The 19,256-nt window shown below is 39.8% G+C and overlaps 1 protein-coding gene across 5 annotated transcripts in view; it reads right to left on the bottom strand.

Moving 5' to 3' along the window:
* Positions 1 to 9,066, bottom strand: part of ptpra (protein tyrosine phosphatase receptor type A) — a 220,457-nt gene extending 211,391 nt beyond the window's left edge. For 2 of the 5 annotated variants that reach the window (XM_073042169.1, XM_073042168.1), the window contains exon 1: positions 8,291 to 8,861. The gene's annotated coding sequence lies outside the window, so the exon portion shown is untranslated. Of the gene's footprint in view, positions 1 to 8,290 lie in introns of all 5 variants that reach the window. The other 3 variants (XM_073042171.1, XM_073042170.1, XM_073042172.1) reach the window with 3 other exon arrangements.
* Positions 9,067 to 19,256: the final 10,190 nt, after the last annotated feature.

Genomic DNA, 19,256 nt, shown 5'->3' with positions numbered 1-19,256 from the left:
ATCTATGCATTTGTTCTTAAGTATTTAACTGTTTTTCGAATACCCAATGACAACCACACAAACCACACATTCAGAACAAGAATTACGTCAATTGTACTTATTCTCAGACAAAAGTATATTCTAAGGTATCAAAAGGTAAACTCAGAATTTAGTATAGGAAATAGCTTCCATGTGAAGATCAGTCAATGACTAAAATATGTGTTAAAAGTTAAAAAAAAGATCAATTTATAAAGTTTATAGAACTAGGAACAAATTTAATAGCTTCTGGATAGCTTGAGCTGTTTGCTACCATTAGCATTACTTAAGACTCAATCTTCCTAAAAACTGATTCATCACATCAGAACCAAAGTACATCTTTTCTGAAATAGACATTCAAAGATACGGGAACTTGGATACATCACGAGCTAATGCATAAAAAATTGGCAGAGAAGATTTCAAAGGCCAGATGCACAAACTAATTCCTATATTCTAAATTGGGCATTACCATTTAAACTGCAATGGAGTAAACATTTAGATATCACAAAAAATGAATATATCTGCTATGAAAGGTGTAGTCAAGAATTTGTGTTCATGTCCACTGCTTGCATGGCTCACGTATGTTTGTGTTTCCATGCACATGTGCTATTTCTATGTAGCAGAGCCTGGTCTTCAATTATCATGCATTTCCCTGCCACCGGACCAAGACCTGGCAATGAAATGACCCCTTGGTAGCTATTAGTCAATGACAGCTACATGTTAGACGAGTTCATGCACAGGCCTCACTGATGAAATGGAATGGATTTTCTTGATTCTGATGAGCTGCTCAAGAAGCAATTCTAGAAACTAAATTTCAATTCCTGCTGCTTTATGAATATTAGATATGTTAGCTAATAAAAAAAACCCTCTACTTCACGTGTTAGCTTGCATGCTATCCAAACTGCAGTCAGCCTCCCACCTTGATTGCTTAGAGTCATTAGTTTGGACCATGTTCAAAGACTCATCTGTGGATCTGAATAAATACACTACGCATATTCACTGTGAATACACTGTTGCGGATTTTGTTAAAACAATTGTAGACGAGCATGTCCCCACAAAATCATTCTGTCTTCCCCAATCAGAAGCCATGGACAACACAGGAGATCCACAATCTGCTGAGGGCCAAATCGAAGGCACTCAAATTTGTGGCCAAGAAAGTTGCAAAGTTGCAAGAGGTCGAGGTACACTCTCTAGAAAGCCATCTCATAGGTGAAGTGGCAATTCTGCACTAAACTCAACGAAGGATGCTTGACAGTTGCGACAGGACTTGAATATTATCACCTCTTATAAAGTTAAACCAGGTGACATAGACAACAGGACTGCAGTTCCAGATTTGCTCAATGCCTTCTGTGCTCGCTTTGATCATCAAAACATGGAGGAACTATTACAAAATCCCAAGCCCCCAAAGATTCTGTGATTTCAGGCTGAGGCCAATGTGCATGCAGCCTTTAGGACAGTGAATCTACAAAAAGCATCCTGTTCAGATGGGGGTACCGAGCCTAGTACTAAAGACCTGTGCTGATCAACTGGCTGGAGTGTTTACCAAGATCTTTAAACTCTCACTTCAGCACTCTGAGATATCCACCTGCTTCAAGCAGGCTTCAACTGGACCACTTGAAGAATTGAAGAATCGAAGAATTGAAGAACTTGGCATCCTGCTTCAATGACTATCATCCAGTGGTACTTACATCCACAGTGATGAAGTGTTTTGAGAGGTTGGTGATGAAACATATCAACTCCTGCCTGAGAAGTGACTTGGATCCATTCCAAATTTGCCTACTAGAGCAACACGTCCACAGCAGATGCCATTTCATTGACTCTTCACTCAACGCTGGAACATCTGGACAGCAAAAATACATATATCGTATATACATCAGGATTCCCTTTATCGACTACAGCTCAGCATTCAATAAGATCATTCCCTCAAAACTAATCAATAAGCTTCAAGACCTTGGCCTCAATACCTTTGTACAATTGAATCCTTGATTTCCTAACTTGCAGACCCCAGTCACTTCGGCTTGACAACATCTCCTCCACAACCTCCACCAATACAGGTGTATCACAAGCTCTACTCACTTTACACGTGACTATGTGGCTAAGCACAGCTCCAATGCCATATTCAAGTTTGCAGATGACACCGTTGTCATAGGCTGAATCAAAGATGGTGGTGAGTCAGCAGAAAAGAGGGAGACTGAAAATCAGACTATGTAGTGCCAGAACAACAACCTTTTACTCAATGTCAGCAAGATCAAGGAGCTGATTATAGGCTTCAGGATGAGGAAACCAGAGATCCGTGAACCAGTACTCACTGGAGAATCAGAGATCAAAAGAGTCAGCAACTGTAAATTCCTTGGAGTTATCATTTCAGGAGGACTTCTCCTGGGCCCAGCACATAAGTGCAATTACAAAGAAAGTAATGGAGAGTATATAGACTTGATGCATCACAGATTGGAATGAAAACACCGATGCCTTTAAATGATAAATCCTACAAAAACATTTGTATACGGCCCAGTTCATCACAAGTAAAGCCCTCCCCAGCACTGAGCACATTAAAAAAAAGCATTGTCGCAGTAAAGCAGCATCCATCGTCAGAGACCCCCACCACTATGGACACACTCTCTTCTTGCTGCTACCATCAGGACGGTGGTGCAGGAGTTTCAGGACTCACCCCATCAGGTTCAGGAACAATTATTATGCCTCAACCACCAGAGGGGACAATTTCACTCATCATCACTTGCTCCATCATTGAGAAGTTCCCACAACCTATGGACTCACTTTCAAGGACTTGTCAACTCATGTTCTCATTATTTATTGCTTATTTATCTATTATTATTTCCTGCTTTTTTGTATTTACACAAAAAACAAGGTTTGTTGTCCTGCACACTGGTTGAAAGCCCAAGTTGGTACGGTCATTCATTGATCCTATTATGGTTATTATTCTACCATAGATTTATTAAGTATGCCCACAAGAAAATGAATCTTAAGGTTATATTTGCTGACATGCGTACTTTGATAATAAATTTACTTTGAAGTGCAAAACAGTAATTTAGATTAGCAGTTCAAATAAATCTTCGATATTTTGTTTGTAGAATTAACTCAAATACATGTCAAGGTAGGAATTTCTCCAATTTTCATGCTTCAATGTTGCAACTGATATTTCCAATGTTCTGTAAGTGGGTTACGTTACAAGATACACAATTGTTCTATTACAACAATTCCATTACTTTTGCCATCTTAGAACTACATGCACCACAGTGGAATACCAAGAAAGAAAAATCTAGAATGACAAATTTATACCAGAAAAAGTCATTTAGCTTCTTAAGCTAGTAAAAAGAGGTAAATGTATGGCACAGTATATTAGCAAGGGATCTTCAACAACAAACAGTCAGAAGCACCCAGCAGAACAACCCCAACTACTGAGTTCTTCCAACATCTGTTGTTTCATGTCCGGCAAAGGACATTTGTCTTGTAATATTAAGTGCAAGATCCAATCCTAAGAAACAAATTAATGACAACTCACTACTCAGTCCACCATCATAAAACTACAAGTACTCATTTGCATTTTGCAGATCAATGATTGAAACTGAATGACTGGATTCTAGAATGGAGGCAAAATAGGTTGACTAGTCCTGTCGAAGGGTCTCAGCCCAAAACATTGACTGTACTTTTCCCCCCATAGATGCTGTCTGGCCTGCTGAGTTCTTCCAGCATTTTTGCAGGAACTTGTTGGAGACAAGGTCCTATATTTCAGCAACAAAGATTAATAAAAGAGTTGGGACAATACATTGCTCAACACCTGCCAGAACAAAACGGATCCATTGAGAACTGATTATCACCACAGGCTGGATAAAATTTAGAAGCAGGCTTAAGTTAAAAATGTAGTACTGCAAGCAGACAAAATTTGGAAAATGCTCCACAGTTGGTGGAGTTGAAGGCTTTTAGGAGCTCAAAATAAGTCACACTCAGTGATTGATGCTTTTCTTTGTGATTCTCAAAAGCTGGTAGCAGTAAAAAAAAAAATCAGGTCTGAGAATCAGGTTTATCATCAATGACATGTCATGAAATTTGTTGTTTTGTGGCAGCAGCACAGAGCAAGACATAATACCATAAGTTACAAAAGTAAATAAATGGTGCAAAAGAGGACCGTTCAGAAATCTGATGACAGAGGGGAAGAAGTTGTTACGAAAACACTGAATATGGCTTTCAGACTCCTGCACCTCCTCCCTGATGGTAGTAATAGCATCTTGACAATCTGAAATGTCCATTGTCTTTCCAGGCGTATGATTCACTGCGATTCAGCGATGAATCTTCAGCTACAGGAAAGAAGCGGTTGCAGCAGATGTTAGAAACATAGAAAACATACAGCACAATACAGGTCCTTCGGCCCACAAAGCTGTGCCGAACATGTCCCTACCTTAGAACTACCTAAGCTTTACCTTTAGCCCTCTATTTTACTAAGCTCCATGTAGCCATCCAGGAGTCTTTTAAAAGACCCTATCATTTCCACCTCCACCACCACTGCCAGCATTCCATTCCATGCATTCACCATTCTCTGCGTAAAAAACTTACCCCGGATATCTCCTCTGTACCTACTTCCAAACACCTTAAAACTATGCCCTCTCATGCTAGCCATTTCAGCCCTGGGGAAAAGCCTCCAGCTATCCACACAATCAATGCCTCCCATTATCTTGTACACCTCTATCAGGTCACCTCTCATCCTCCGTCACTCCAAGGAAAAAAGGCCGTGTTCACTCAACCTATTCTCATAAGGCATGCTCCCCAATCCAGGCAATGTCCTTGTAAATCTCCTCTGCACCCTTCCTATGGTTTCCATGTCCTTCCTGTAGTGAGACAACCAGAATTGAGCAAAGTACTCCAAGTGGGGTCTGACCAAGGTCCTATATAGCTGCAACATTACCTCTTGGCTCTTAAACTCAATCCCACGATTGATGAAGGCCAATGCATCGTATTCCTTCTTAACCACAGAGTCAACCTGTGTAGCAACTATGACTGTCCTACAGTCTTGGACGCCAAAGTCCCTCTGATCTTCCACAATGCCAAGAGTCTTACCATTAATGCTATATTCTGCCATCATATTTGACCTACCAAGATGAACCACCTCACACTTATCTGGGTTGAACTCCGTATGTTGAACTCCAGATGTTGGCAATGAGATTCCTGCTGCAGCCAACAGAAAAACCCTTCTGTAGTTAACATAATCAATTTATCTCCTTTCATGACAATGGTCACAATAAACACATCCAAGTTCTTAGCATGCCTATGTTTTCCCAGAGTTGGGCACTGAGGTTATGAACCTAACTATCCCTGATATAAAGGAACAACCACTGTTTGGGATGGCACTGAGAACCCAGCTAATTCCAAAATGGAATCAAATTAAGTTACTCACAATGACATGAAACTGCCAAAGAAAATCTTGCAGCAAAATCACATTTTCTAAATGGAGATTATTCATCCATGGGGTATAGACATTCATGGTATATACAGTATTAGGCATATCATACATCCTAGAATGTTCAGAGCATTCTGCCAAGGATGGCAGATTTCCTTCTGTGAATGACATTTTTGAATGATATAGCTTCATGGAAACTGATAAGAGGTTTCAGACATTTATTACATCAGACTTGTGTCTCAAATTTTAATGTAATTTACCAGTACCTCAATTTAAATATTTGAATTCCCCAACTTTTGAGGTAGGAGAGGGGTGGAATTTAAACTTATTTTCCGAACATTATTCAATAAATTGACAGCAGTTTCTTCATTCCTGCACTTTGCCCATAGCAACCAAGCAACCGATAACAAGTATTTTTTTAAATATCTATATATAAATGGTGTGGGTTTGCACTTCCACCTTTTTATGCACAAATGTCAACTCATACGTTATTTCCAAAGAAATACATGTTCCAGTCTATTCAATTCCGCACTCCAGAGAAAAAATAGAAAATCCATTAATATACATAATTATTACATGAACTGGTAGCACTGCTATACCCATCCTATAATTCACCCATCTTACTCTTGCAATGGCAATTTAAAGACAAATATGTCAGATTTCAGTGAAACTACAACTACACCTATCTCAGCAATTAGAAAGGGAAGTTGAACCATTTATGTCCAATCATATATTTTATATAAATGATTGCAGCATTACTATTCAACATGATTGCTCTCCAGCAATTATTTCCAAATAGCTCCTTTTCCAAGTACAAAATATGCTATGATGTCAAAAATTTCTATAGATGGTACGAGTACCATGGAGAGTATTCTGACAGGCTGCATCACTCTCTGGTATGGTGGGGGGGGGGGCTACTGCACAGGACCAAAATAAGCTGCAGAGGGTTGTAAATCTAGTTAGCTCCACCTTGGGTACTAGCTTACAAAGTACCCAGGACATCTTCAGGGAGCAGTGTCTCAGAAAGGCAGCATCCATTATTAAGGACCTCCAGCACCCAGGGCATGCCCTTTTCTCACTGTTACCATCAGGTAGGAGATACAGAAGCCTGACGGCACACACTCAGCGATTCAGGAACAGCTTCTTCCCCTCTGCCATCTTATTCCTAAATGGACATTGAACCCTTAGACACTACCTCACTTTTTTTAAAATATACATTAATCCTGTTTTTAGCACACTTTTAATCTATTCAATATACGCATATAGTAATTGATTTACTTTTTAAATTTTTTTCTCTTCTAAATGTATTGCATTGAAGTGCTGCTGCTAAGTTAACAAATTTCATGTCACATGCCAGTAATAATAAAAATAATTCTGATGAAAGGTGCAAAAATAAGTAAATATGCTCAAATCACACTGCACAAAAAATTAAGACAAGGAAAAAGCCCAAGAATTCCACTTTTCAAACTATATTGGATCTTTTCTGTTAACCCTTTCTAATAACCTATTGCATGTTCCTCCAAAAATATGATACAGTACAAAATAATGTTTATCTTTGATGTAAAAAAAATACAATTGATCTAGTAGTGCCTGTATATATCAGGTGCACATTCTTTCAAACCATCTAATGGGGTAACAATTGATTTCATGGAGTTAAAAGTCAACTTGCTCCACTGTTTAACCAAGTTCCTGTCATTGCATTTTCCAAATTACATCTGTTAAAATTATTAGTATTTTCATTTTAAAATAATGAAGAATTATTAAAATACCTGCAGTTAATTACAACATAAAAGCAGTTACCACATTTCAGGGCCAAGAACACAAACTACTTTAGCTTTGCTCTTGTGGTTCAGACAATTCCCTCAATGGACCCTTGCAAAACACTCCTGCACAGTACAGTAATGCATTCATCGCCTGGAAATATTAGATTTAGGCAATTAAGGCAAACAAATCAAAGTCACAAAGACCAAAGTGAATTACACAACTTGTCTCCAGTGAGAGCAGCAGTCTTGAATTTGGAATTCAGATCCGTTCCAGTGTCAAGGCCAACACTCACCAAGTTCAGTTTAACACAAGTTAGTATGTCTTTTACAACACAGCATAGTACCCATGCATCCGAATGATAAAATCTGACTAAGACAGCTAATAAATCTTTTGCCTTTCTTCCGAAGTTAATCGAACGGTGCGGCATGGCTGCCAACCAAATCTTGTGAAACTAATGCGAAGGAAACGGTGCTGGAGGCGATTTATTTGAAAGAGGGCTTAGGACACCCAATAACTAGAAATGAAACTGACAATAGGTAAGAAGGCAGGTAGCAACCAGTGAATAAAGTGATTTAATTCTGATACTACTTGTTTGGGGGGGGGGGGGAGAGAGAGAGAAGAGGACTATTTCAATTTTAAAAATAAAATGTTAAGACTCGCGCTATCCGGCTCACAAGGGTAAGGGATTGAGCAGCACGATTAGTGGTGGCAGCTTGGGGGAAACGTGCCTTTTTAAGTGAGGAGTTTCGCTTAGGGTCTACACAGACATTTGTCCAGGACAACTGCAGCCGAGGAGCTCACCTGGCCCTCCCACAGGCCCGAGGCCGCCCCGCCATCCCAGTGGCAGGATGGAGAAGAGAACACCACCACCCCCTCTCTCATCCACACCACGCCCGACCACACAACTCTGGATAATCCTCAACACAAACAGAGCAAATTCCAGCAACCATTAAAAAATTTAAAAACACCGTCCGCAACAAGAGCTGCGTATTACTGAAATCAAACCTGGTATGGTATTTTATTTTTTTAAACTGCACCAGGAATAGTCAATGTACAAAAAAAACCCCACAAAATCCTGGGGGATATTTTCCCCTAACTCACCGAGGAGGGTGAATTCCAGCAAACCCGCATCCGCCGCCTCTCTCCTGGTCTCCCTCAGGGAGAGGGAGGGAGGGCTTCTGTGTTATTTTCCTCCCCCGCCGTGCGAGTCAGTCACCGTCGCCGTTCCTCCTCCACTCGCCTTCAGCCGGGCCCCGCAGCCCAGCCGCCGCCGCCGATCTCGCTCGCCTCAGCTCGGCCCCCCGCGCGGGCTGGCTCGCTCGCTCGCTCACACACACACGGTGGCCAAGCCAATCCCGGCCCGCCGCCTCGCCTCGCGCCGTGCCCCTCCGGCTGTTGTCGCTCGAGAAACCCAGCCGCCGCCGCCGCTGCGGCGCGCGTTCTCACGGTTCCCGCTGTGTTTCTCCCACCTCCGCCTCCTCCGTCCGCCGCTGCTGCTGCTATCCCGCCGCCATCTTTACATAACGCGAGGGAATGACTGGTTAAGCGAATGCGGAGAGAAGAGAGCAAGGAAAGGGAAGGGGGGAAAACTCAGCTCACACCGAAAATCTCTCTTTCTCTCTTTCCATTCAAACGCCACCCGCAGGACTCTTCAATTCACTGCACGAAACTCATTCCTTCATCATTCCTGGACTTGGGCTGGGATTGGGATGACTCGATTCCAAGATTATTCCACTGCTGACATTTCGGGAGTGACGAAAAAAAAAGACTTTTTCCGAGACTAGGGAGCAGTGATAACCTAACCGGAATAAAAATGGAATTTGAATCCCGCGTCTCTTCCAAAGGAGGGTTGGACAAGATCTTAAAGACGAATAATTTGCCGAATCCTGGAGAAAAATCCTGGGGTGAGGGATGAAACCCTCCTAACCCTAAGAAAATCGGTACAGACACGATTTTAAACCTAACTCATCTGATTCTATGAATGCAGAATATTTTAGAGGAGGTCCTCAATTTGTTTCTTGATCATGGACTCAAAGCAAGATTTGTTTCGCTATCCATATCTTTTGCATAATCTAACTTTTCCAACATCTTCTATTTGTTACAGTAATCCTGAGGGACGCAACTTCCTGGTTTTTCTTCCATCTGCTGTCTCCCTTGTAACCTCTGCTTCCTCTTCTGTAACTTGGCTCATATTTTTCCAACATGCTTTTCAAAATGTAAAACATTTGGAACAGATTACAGTATCATGTTTTTTAAAATCAAAGTTTTTTATCTTTTGAGAACATTAAATCACTTTTGGAATTTCTATGAAAACAAAAAAAATCTTTACAATTAAAAAAAAGTGATATTTGAGCAGCGAATCAGTCTGTTTCTTTTCCTCTTTCCTACCCATACACGCCTCTCACTGGGCTCCCCCTCCATTTCCCATCCTCTCCTATCAGATTCCATCATCTTCAGCCCTTTGTCATTTCCACCTATCATCTCCCAGTTACTGAAATCATTCCCATTACCACTTCTCCCCAGCCAAACATCCCCATCTTCCTTTCACCCTCTCACCTGGACCCAGCAAGTCTTGCTCCACCCCTTGCCCCACATTTATATACCGGCTCTTTCCAGATGAAGGTTCTGGACCCAAAACAAAGACTGGCTATTTCCCTACATTAATATAGTATTGGCCAACTAGAGTCCAGCATCTGCACTCTTTTTTTCTCCAAGTAATCTAGATGTTAGACTAATTATCCAGAGAATATGTCTGTGAATTTAATTTATTAAAAATATCAGAAAATAGTACAGTACTTGCTATCTGTAAAAACAAAGTTCTTTAATTGCAATAAATCACATCACAGTTCTGGTAGAGAACCTGCTCCTTTCATCTATTTTGTGAAGTGAGGTTAGAAAGCATGGTATATCCAGACCAAGGCACAATGCACAGTCCCATTTTAAAGTCCTAAATTCTGCATTTGTTTTTTGTTTGGAAAGAGTAACAACTTTTTTTATATATAGAGCCTTTTTTTCTGCAATCCCAGAGAGTTTTGCATTCATCTTGGCATTTGAGCAGGAATGGGTGATGAATTAGAAAAGCAATTAACAGCATGGGTTAAGGAATTGCTTTTGAGGAGTCTCCTTCAAGAAAGGAAAGAGGACAAAGAAATGGCAATGCAAAAATATTAAGAGAAATTGAGATATGAAGAGAAAAGTATTATAACTTTCTCAGTATTTGTTAATAAGCTTTTTGACTTGACCACCATCTATGCCTTAAATTTCCATGACTCATGAAGGTTGTAGATGAATGCAAAGAAAACCTCTAAGTTCGAAACAAATAAGTAATCAATTATAGAGATGAAAATTTCAAGCAAAGGAGAGGAACTCATACTGTGAGTTATTGATAAAATCCTGTCAAATCCTGGCAAACTCTAAGTAGATTTTACAGTCAATGATAGTCTGCAACACTTCCTTCACTGTTATCTGTAATATATTAAAACATATATACATGTCATTTTTTGACCCTCTAATTATGTCAGTGTTTCCATATTCAGTTTCCATATCCTCACTTCTAATTGAAATAGCCACGTAGCCTGTCATCTTGTCATAAAGTTCACATAATTTTCTGAAAATATTTCCTGAATAATTTTGTCAGCTGTCATTTTCTCCCACGTTCCAAATTTCTGTATCCATGAGATATAACCAAAATGGTAACAATGAGAAAAGAGGCTAGACAATCTGATTTATTGATGTTGGTCAGACATATAGATTAACCTGAATGCCAGGAGAGCTTTATATCTGTGAATATTATAAGATGATGTTACACATTCAGCCAAGAGAGAAAATCGAACAACAGTTAACTCATCATCCGAAAGCTGTACCTCCAGCAGTACACCTTCAGTGGGCCACTGCAAAGTCATTTTAAATAAATGTACAAATTTATGATATAAAAGTTTTATTCAGCCTTTTACTCTGAGCCAAACAGTGCATTTCTAAACCTCAATCTCTGAACTTAAATACACCATCTGCCATTATGTTTGATTATATCTGTATTCTTACACATCTGGCTGAAACCAACAGTTCTTTTGGTAGTCCTATTAAAAGTCCTGCTATAAGTACAAATCAGCAAAGTTATACACAGAGCAAAAGCTCATCAAGTTAGATCGTCTGAGCCAGAACAGCAATGGGGTACTAACATTTGTTTCAACATCTCAGAATTAAGCAGGACAGAAGTCAGCCAAGATTCTTGTTCTTGAATGCAATCCAGTAAGCTGTTGTGAGCTGTACACTCACAAAGTAGAACCATTCTAGATTTTAAAAAATATCATTTGTATTTATTACACACAAATGTCAAATTTAAAATTCTAAGCAATTAATTGCTTCTCATTCAAAATCCAATATTGAAGTTGATTCCTTTTGAAAGGACGTGAATGATGATTTTGTTTATTTATCATCAATCATCGGAATTAACAGCACAGTCAAGGCCATTCTACACCACCAGTCTATGACCAAAAATGGGCATGAGATTCACTTGACTTCAAACTCATGGCTTTAAGTCCTGTATGTCTTCAAGTGCTCATCCAGGTATGTTTTAAATGCAATGAGAGTGTTTACCTCCAGCATCCATTCAAGCACTGAGCTCCAGATCCTCACTTCTCATTGAATTTTTTTTTCTTAGCTCCCCTTTAATCCTTCTTCAAATTAATTCAAATCTATGCCCCTGAGAAACTGGACTCTGTGATATGGGAAAGTAAGTTATTTCTGTTGATTATATTCATCTTCTCACAATTTTGTACATCTCAATTCAATCTGCTTTGCTCTAAAAAAAAAGAATCTCAATCTAAGCAATCTGTCCTCATAACTAGAATGCAGCATAGTTCCCTCTGCAGTCTCTGCAATCTCTGGACTTTCCTTGGAACTATCATATCCTTTGTATTGTTTGGTTACTAAGAGTTTACACAATTCTGCAGCTATGGACGAGCTCATGTTTAACAATATTTTAAATAAAGTGTTTGAATACAAATTTATTAGATTCTGCATGTATACCTGAATAGCACAACGAAAAACTAATTTGAAAAGAATTAGTAACTGGTGCTATCTTTCCTCAAATACAGTTTGTGTACTAGATAATATGCAAGACCCAAGTATTCACTGTGATTTGTCCAAACAAGTCATGACAAAAAAATGTTTACATTAATATGCCATGAATCACACTGTTATACAGATGACTTCAACAAAAAAATGTTTCAAAAGTATTTAACTACATGATAGGTTACTCACACATCACATACTCAATAATAATTCAAATGAATTAGCAAGATCATCCAAAATTGATGGCCTTGTCTTGTCTTGCATCAAATCTATAACCACCCTTATGTTTGCTGGTTTGTATTGAGAGTTAAATATTGAACGGGGGTCGACGAGAAGAAAAAAAATGATCAGCCATGATTAAATGGCAGTGCAGTTTCAATGGACCAGATGGCCTAATTCTACTCCTTTGTCTTATGGTCTTATAGAGTCCAGTTAAGCAATTTTTCAGTCTTAAAGTTCTAACTTTCTTTAATCCCAATCTCTCCCAGCAATGCCTGAAGAGATTTGAAAATAAAAACGATCCTGGTAACTTAACTCTCTCACACATATCCATAAGATTTCAGATTTCTGCATGGTCAAAGAACCCATGAATACTCTGTCAGTAATTTTTCCCTCTCTTTTTGCACGACTAATTTAATTTATTTTTATATATACTTTTTACTGTAATTTATAGTTTTATTACTGTGTATTGAAATGCACTGCTGCTGCAAAACAACAAATTTCATGACATATGCCCGTGATATTAAATCTGATTCTGAGTCTGATCAGCTACTTATGATTCTTTTTTCATAAACCTAAACCAAGGGTAGTCTACAGTATCAAATTACCTACCAGAAGAAAGCAGAGCACCTGGAGGAAACCCATATGGTACAGAGTCCTGCTGAGATAGCATTGAAGTCAGTTTCAAAGCAGGATCTCTGGAGCTGTAAAACAAGGGCATGATCCAATGTGCCACCATGCCAATTTCATTCAAATATATGACTCTGGGGCTGATAATGGTAAAGTGATGTTGATGCCAAGATCAAGATCTTACTTAATGGCATTGAATGAGGGATTAATTTGCTATTCCTTTTCCAGTTTCTCAGGCCCCTAACAATTTTTAAAGATACTTAGGAGCACCAAGCTTCAGCTGACTATTGAAATCATGCAATGAAATCCAATCAGCAACTAACTTACAGATAGTTGTCAATCCTTTTAAGTAACATCGTAAGAGATACTTCTTGCCGCTGAACAGTTGTTCAAATGTGTGAACTTAGCATATGGAAATAGCTACATCTTTGTGGTCTGATTTGATGAAGTTAATGTACAGTGAGTGGCCACTTTCATAGGTACACCTGTACACCTGTTCATTAATGCAAATATCTAAACAGACAATCATGTGGCAGCAACTCAGTGCATAAAAGCATGAAGACATGGTCAAGAGGTACAGTTGTTGTTCAGACCAAACATCAGAATGGAGAAGAAATGTGATTTAAGCGACTTTGACCATGGAATGATTGTTGGTGCCAGTTTGAGTATATCAGAAACTGCTGATCTCCTGGGATTTCACGCACAACAGTCTAGAGTTTACAGAGAATAGTGTAAGAAACAAACACATCCTTTGAGCTGTAGTTCTGTGGGCAAAAGAGTCTTGTTACTGAGTGAGGTCAGAGGAGAACAGCCAGATTGGTTCAAGCTGACAGGAAGGTAACAGTAACTCAAATAGCCATGTATTACAACAGTGTGAGCAGAAGAGCATCTCTGAATGCACAACTGAAACTGGAGCTGGATGAACTTCGGATCATTCAGGAGGCAGAGGCAGAAATAGACAGGAGTTTCAGGGAGATAGTCACCCCTAGGAGTCAGGAGACAGGTAGTTGGGTGACTGTCAAGAGAGGGAAGGGGAATAGACAGGAAGAGCAGAGCACCCCTGTGGCCGTTCCCATCAATAATAAGTATTGGATACTGTTGATGGGGACGACCCACCAGGGACAAGTTGCAGTGGTTGCGTCTCTGGCACTGAGACTGGACCTCAGCTCAGAAGGGAAGGAGGGAAAAGAGGAGAGCAGTAGTGATAAGGGATTCGATAGTTAGGGGGACAGATAGGAGGTTCTGTGGAAGAGATCGAGAATCCCGGATGGTCTGTTGCTTCCCTGGTGCCAGGGTCCACAATATCTCGGATCAAGTTCTCAGTATTCTCAAGAGGGAGGGTGAGCAGCCAGATGTCGTGGTCCATGTAAGGACCAATGGTGTGGGTAGGAAGAGTGAGGAGGTCCTGAAAGGTAAGTTTAGGGAACTAGGTGCCAAGTTAAAGGACAGGACCTCCAGGATAGCAATCTCAGGATTGCTACCAGTGCCGCGTGTAGGTGGGTTTAGAAATAGTAAGATAGTGCAGATCAACACGTGGCTGAAGACATGGTGCAGAAGGGAGGGCTTCAGATTTATAGATAATTGGGCAGTTTTCCAGGGAAGGTGGGACCTGTTCCGGCGGGACGGTTTACATCTGAACTGGAGGGGGGACAAATATTCTTGCAGGTAGGTTTGCTAGAGAGGCTCCATTGGATTTAAACTAGAGGGGAGGGGAACCAGAGTGTAGAAACAGATGTATGGGAGAAGGAAGAAAAAGAAGACAGTCAAGTTCTTTGTACTGTTAGAGATAAACAGAAAGGAAGAGGTGGAGAATTTCTTAAATGCATTTATTTTAATGCTAGGAGCATTGTAAGAAAGGTGGATGAGCTTAGAGCATGGATTGATACCCGAAATATGAAGTTGTAGCTATTAGTAAAACATGGTTACAGGAGGGGTGTGATTGGCAACTAAATATTCCTGGATTTTGTTGTTTCAGGTGTGATAGAATCGGAGGGACAAGAGGGGGAGGTGTTGCGTTGCTTGTCAGAGAAAATATTACAGAGGTGCTCTGGCAGAATAGATTAGAGGGCTCGTCTAGGGAGGCTATTTGGGTGGAATTGAAGAATGGGAAAGGTGTAGTAACACTTATAGGGGTGTATTATAGACCATCTAATGGGGAGCGAGAATTGGAGGAGCAAATTTACAAGATAGCAGATGTTTGTAGTAAGCACAGGGTTGTGATTGTGGGAGACTTTAATTTTCCACACATAGACTGGGAAGTCCATACTGTAAAAGGATGGATGGTTTGGAGTTTATAAAATGTGTGCAGGATAGATTTTTGCAGCAATACATAGAGGTACCGACTAGAGAAGGGGCAGTCTTGGATCTTCTGTTAGGGAATGAAATAGGTCAGGTGACGGAGGTATGAGTTGGGGAGCACTTCGGGTCCAGTGATCACAATGCCATTAGTTGCAATATAATTACGGAGAAGGATAGGACTGGACCCAGGGTTGAGATTTTTGATTGGAGAAAGGCTAACTTTGAGGAGATGTAAAAGGATTTAGAAGGAGCGGATTGGGACAATTTGTTTTATGGGAAGGATGTAATAGAGAAATGATGGTCATTTAAAGGTGAAATTTTGAGGGTACGGAACCTTTATGTTCCTGTTAGGTTGAAAGGAAAGGTTAAAAGTTTGAGAGAGCCATGGTTTTCAAGGGATATTGGAAACTTGGTTATGAAAAAGAGAGATATCTACAATAAATATAGGCAGCATGGAGTAAATGAGGTGCTCGAGGAATATAAAGAATGTAAGAAGAATCTTAAGAAAGAAATTAGAACAGCTAAAAGAAGATATGAGGTTGCTTTGGCAAGTAAGGTGAAAATAAATCCGAAGGGTTTCTACAGTTATATTAATAGCAAAAGGGTAGTGAGGGATAAAATTGGTCCCTTAGAGAATCAGAGTGGACAGCTATGTGTGGAGCTGAAAGAGATGGGGGAGATTTTGAACAATTTCTTTTCTTCAGTGTTCACTAAGGAGAAGGATATTGGACTGTGTAAGGTAAGGGAAACAAGTAGGGAAGTTATGGAAAATCTGATGATTAAGGAGGAGGAAGTACTGGCGCTTTTAAGGAATATGAAAGTGGATAAATCTCCGGGTCCTGGCAGGATATTCCCGAGGACCTTGAGGGAAGTTAGTGTAGAAATATCAGGGGCTCTGACAGAAATATTTCAAATGTCATTAGAAACGGGGATGGTGCCAGAGCATTGGCGTATTGCTCATGTGGTTCCATTGTTTAAAAAGGGTTCTAAGAGTAAACCTAGCAATTATAGGCCTGTCAGTTTGACGTCAGTGGTGGGTAAATTAATGGAAAGTATTCTTAGAGATGTTATATATAATTATCTGGATAGACAGGGTTTGAATAGGAACAGTCCACATGGATTTGTGCATGGAAGGTCATGTTTGACAAATCTTATTGAATTTTTTGCAGAGGTTACGAGGAAAGTTGACAAGGGTAAAGCAGTGGATGTTGTCTATATGGACTTCAGTAAGGCCTTTGACAAGGTTCCACATGGAAGGTTAGTTAGGAAGGTTCGATCGTTAGGTATTAATATTGAAGTAGTAAAATAGATTCAACAGTGGCTGGATGGGAGATGCCAGAGAGTAGTGGTGGATAACTGTTTTTCAGGTTGGAGGCCAGTGACTAGTGGTGTGCCTCAGGGATCTGTACTGGGTCCAATGTTGTTTGTCATATACATTAATGATCTGGATGATGGGGTGGTAAATTGGATTAGTAAGTATGCAGATGATACGAGGATAGGTGGCATTGTGGATAATGAAGTAGGTTTTCAAAGCTTGCAGAGATATTTAGGCCAGTTAGAAGAGTCAGCTGAATGATGGCAGATGGAGTTTAATGCTGATAAGTGTGAGGTGCTACACTTTGGTAGGAATAATCCAAATAGGACATACATGGTAAATGGTAGGGCATTGAAGAATGCAGTAGAACAGAGTGATCTAGGAATAATGGTGCATAGTTCCCTGAAGGTGGAATCTCATGTGGATAGGGTGGTGAAGAAAGCTTTTGGTATGCTGGCCTTTATAAATCAGAGCATTGAGTATAGGAGTTGGGATGTAATGTTAAAATTGTACAAGGCATTGGTAAGGCCGAATTTGGAGTATTGTGTACAGTTCTGGTCACCGAATTATAGGAAAGATGTCAACAAAATAGAGAGAGTACAGATTTACTAGAATGTTACCTGGGTTTCAGCACCTAAGTTACAGGGAAAGGTTGAACAAGTTAGGTCTTTATTCTTTGGAGCGTAGAAGGTTGAGGGGGGACTTGATAGAGGTATTTAAAATTATGAGGGGGATAAATAGAGTTGACGTGGATAGGCTTTTTCCACTGAGAGTAGGGGAGATTCAAACAAGAGGACATGAGTTGAGAGTTAGGGGGCAAAAGTTTAAGGGTAACACGAGGGGGAATTTCTTTACTCAGAGAGTGGTAGCTGTGTGGAACGAACTTCCAGTAGAAGTGATAGAGGCAGGTTCGGTATTGTCATTTAAAGTAAAATTGGATAGGTATATGGACAGGAAAGGAATGGAGGGTTATGGGCTGAGTGCGGGCCAGTGGGACTAGATGAGAGTAAGCATTCGGCACGGACTAGAAGGGCCAAGATGGCCTGTTTCCGTGCTGTAATTGTTATATGGTTATATGACATGTCAAACCTTGAAGTGGGTACAGTAGCAGAAGACCACAAACACACACTCCTGTGTCTAATAAAGTAGCCACTGAATGTAAAATCAATGTTGCACTGTGATCAAATTAGTCTGCCTACTTTTCATACTTTTGATGGGTTATGTTGTACAGACTGATGGCCTTCCAAGTTTGACAGCTGATATGAATCGGACTACAAAAATACACAATATATAGCTATAATGGATACAAATTTTGCATTCATTCAAACAACAGGCATTGTGCAGCCTGGTTTTGAGTTCTGAAATCCTCTTCAATAAATTACATTTGATATTAGGTCAATTAATTATTTTAAATCTGAGAATATTTTTATGTATGAATTATGTATTTCAGTAAGTTTGAGAGATGTGGGGCAAAGACCAATACTATGAACTTGATCACAGTGAGGCATCATCACGTTGATTGGTGGAACAATCTTAAAAAGAGGTAAATGGCTTATTGTCTATATATTTCTTCATTAAATATCTTTAAGAACATAAGAAATGGAAGCAGACGTGGGCCATCATTTCCTTGCATCTATTCATTATTTAATAAGATTGTAGCCAATTTTGTGCTTCATGCACTCTCCTGCCTAATTCTGCATAAGTTTTGATTCCCAAAATCTCCAAGTACGTACATTATTATAACTTCCTTAACTTAGGCATCATTCTAATTCACATTGCTCAGATTTTGCTGTTAAGTTTGAATTAATAATATATTGGTACCTATGTACATTACTAATTTCTCATAAGGTCAGAGTAAGCTGCCTTTGCGATCTGCTCAGTATTCACTTACATTCATTCTGCAAGTAGGTTGGGTAGTTCAGGATTTTGAATAATTGACCAAAAAAAACTCAGTCTTGTTTAAGTCCGTCCTCATCTTTCTAGGCTTGGTTATTTCTGTAAAAGGTTTCATGTGTCCGTAGATTCTCCAAATCTTTGTGCATACACGTCTGGTTTATACCAGTTAATGAACCTTGATTGACTGCAGTTTCAAAACAGAATACATGGCAGAATTGCAGTTTCAGTCTTGAACATAATAAAATTAACCTATTTAATGTTTCTGGAATGAACATGGTTCATGAACAACCAGCCAAGTATCGTAGAGGTTTGCTTCTTTATAGATTTTAGTCTTGCAACACATATTCTCTTGTTTATATTATTTTTGCAATTTCCGTAATAACCACTTTGATTTCCTCTTCCAATTTTTTTTTACCACTTCATGACAACAGGGAAGAGTGACTCATCCCCTAGTCTCTCTCACTCTCCAGTGCAGTGATATGATTACATTACAATAGCACAGCTGATTTTGGCAACCTATTGTGAGAGGCAATAGGGATGTTAGGGGGGAGGGGTTAAGGGGAGGAGGGGTTAAGGGGAGGGGGGCTGGGTAACATTTTTTTTCTCATACACATTTATTCTGTAACTATTTGAAAA

This window comes from Hemitrygon akajei, chromosome 4, assembly GCF_048418815.1.
Source record: "Hemitrygon akajei chromosome 4, sHemAka1.3, whole genome shotgun sequence".
Classification (NCBI taxonomy): Eukaryota; Metazoa; Chordata; class Chondrichthyes; order Myliobatiformes; family Dasyatidae; genus Hemitrygon; species Hemitrygon akajei.
The sequence above is the reverse complement of the archived record's forward strand: the minus strand, read 5'-3'. Positions and strand labels throughout refer to the sequence as shown.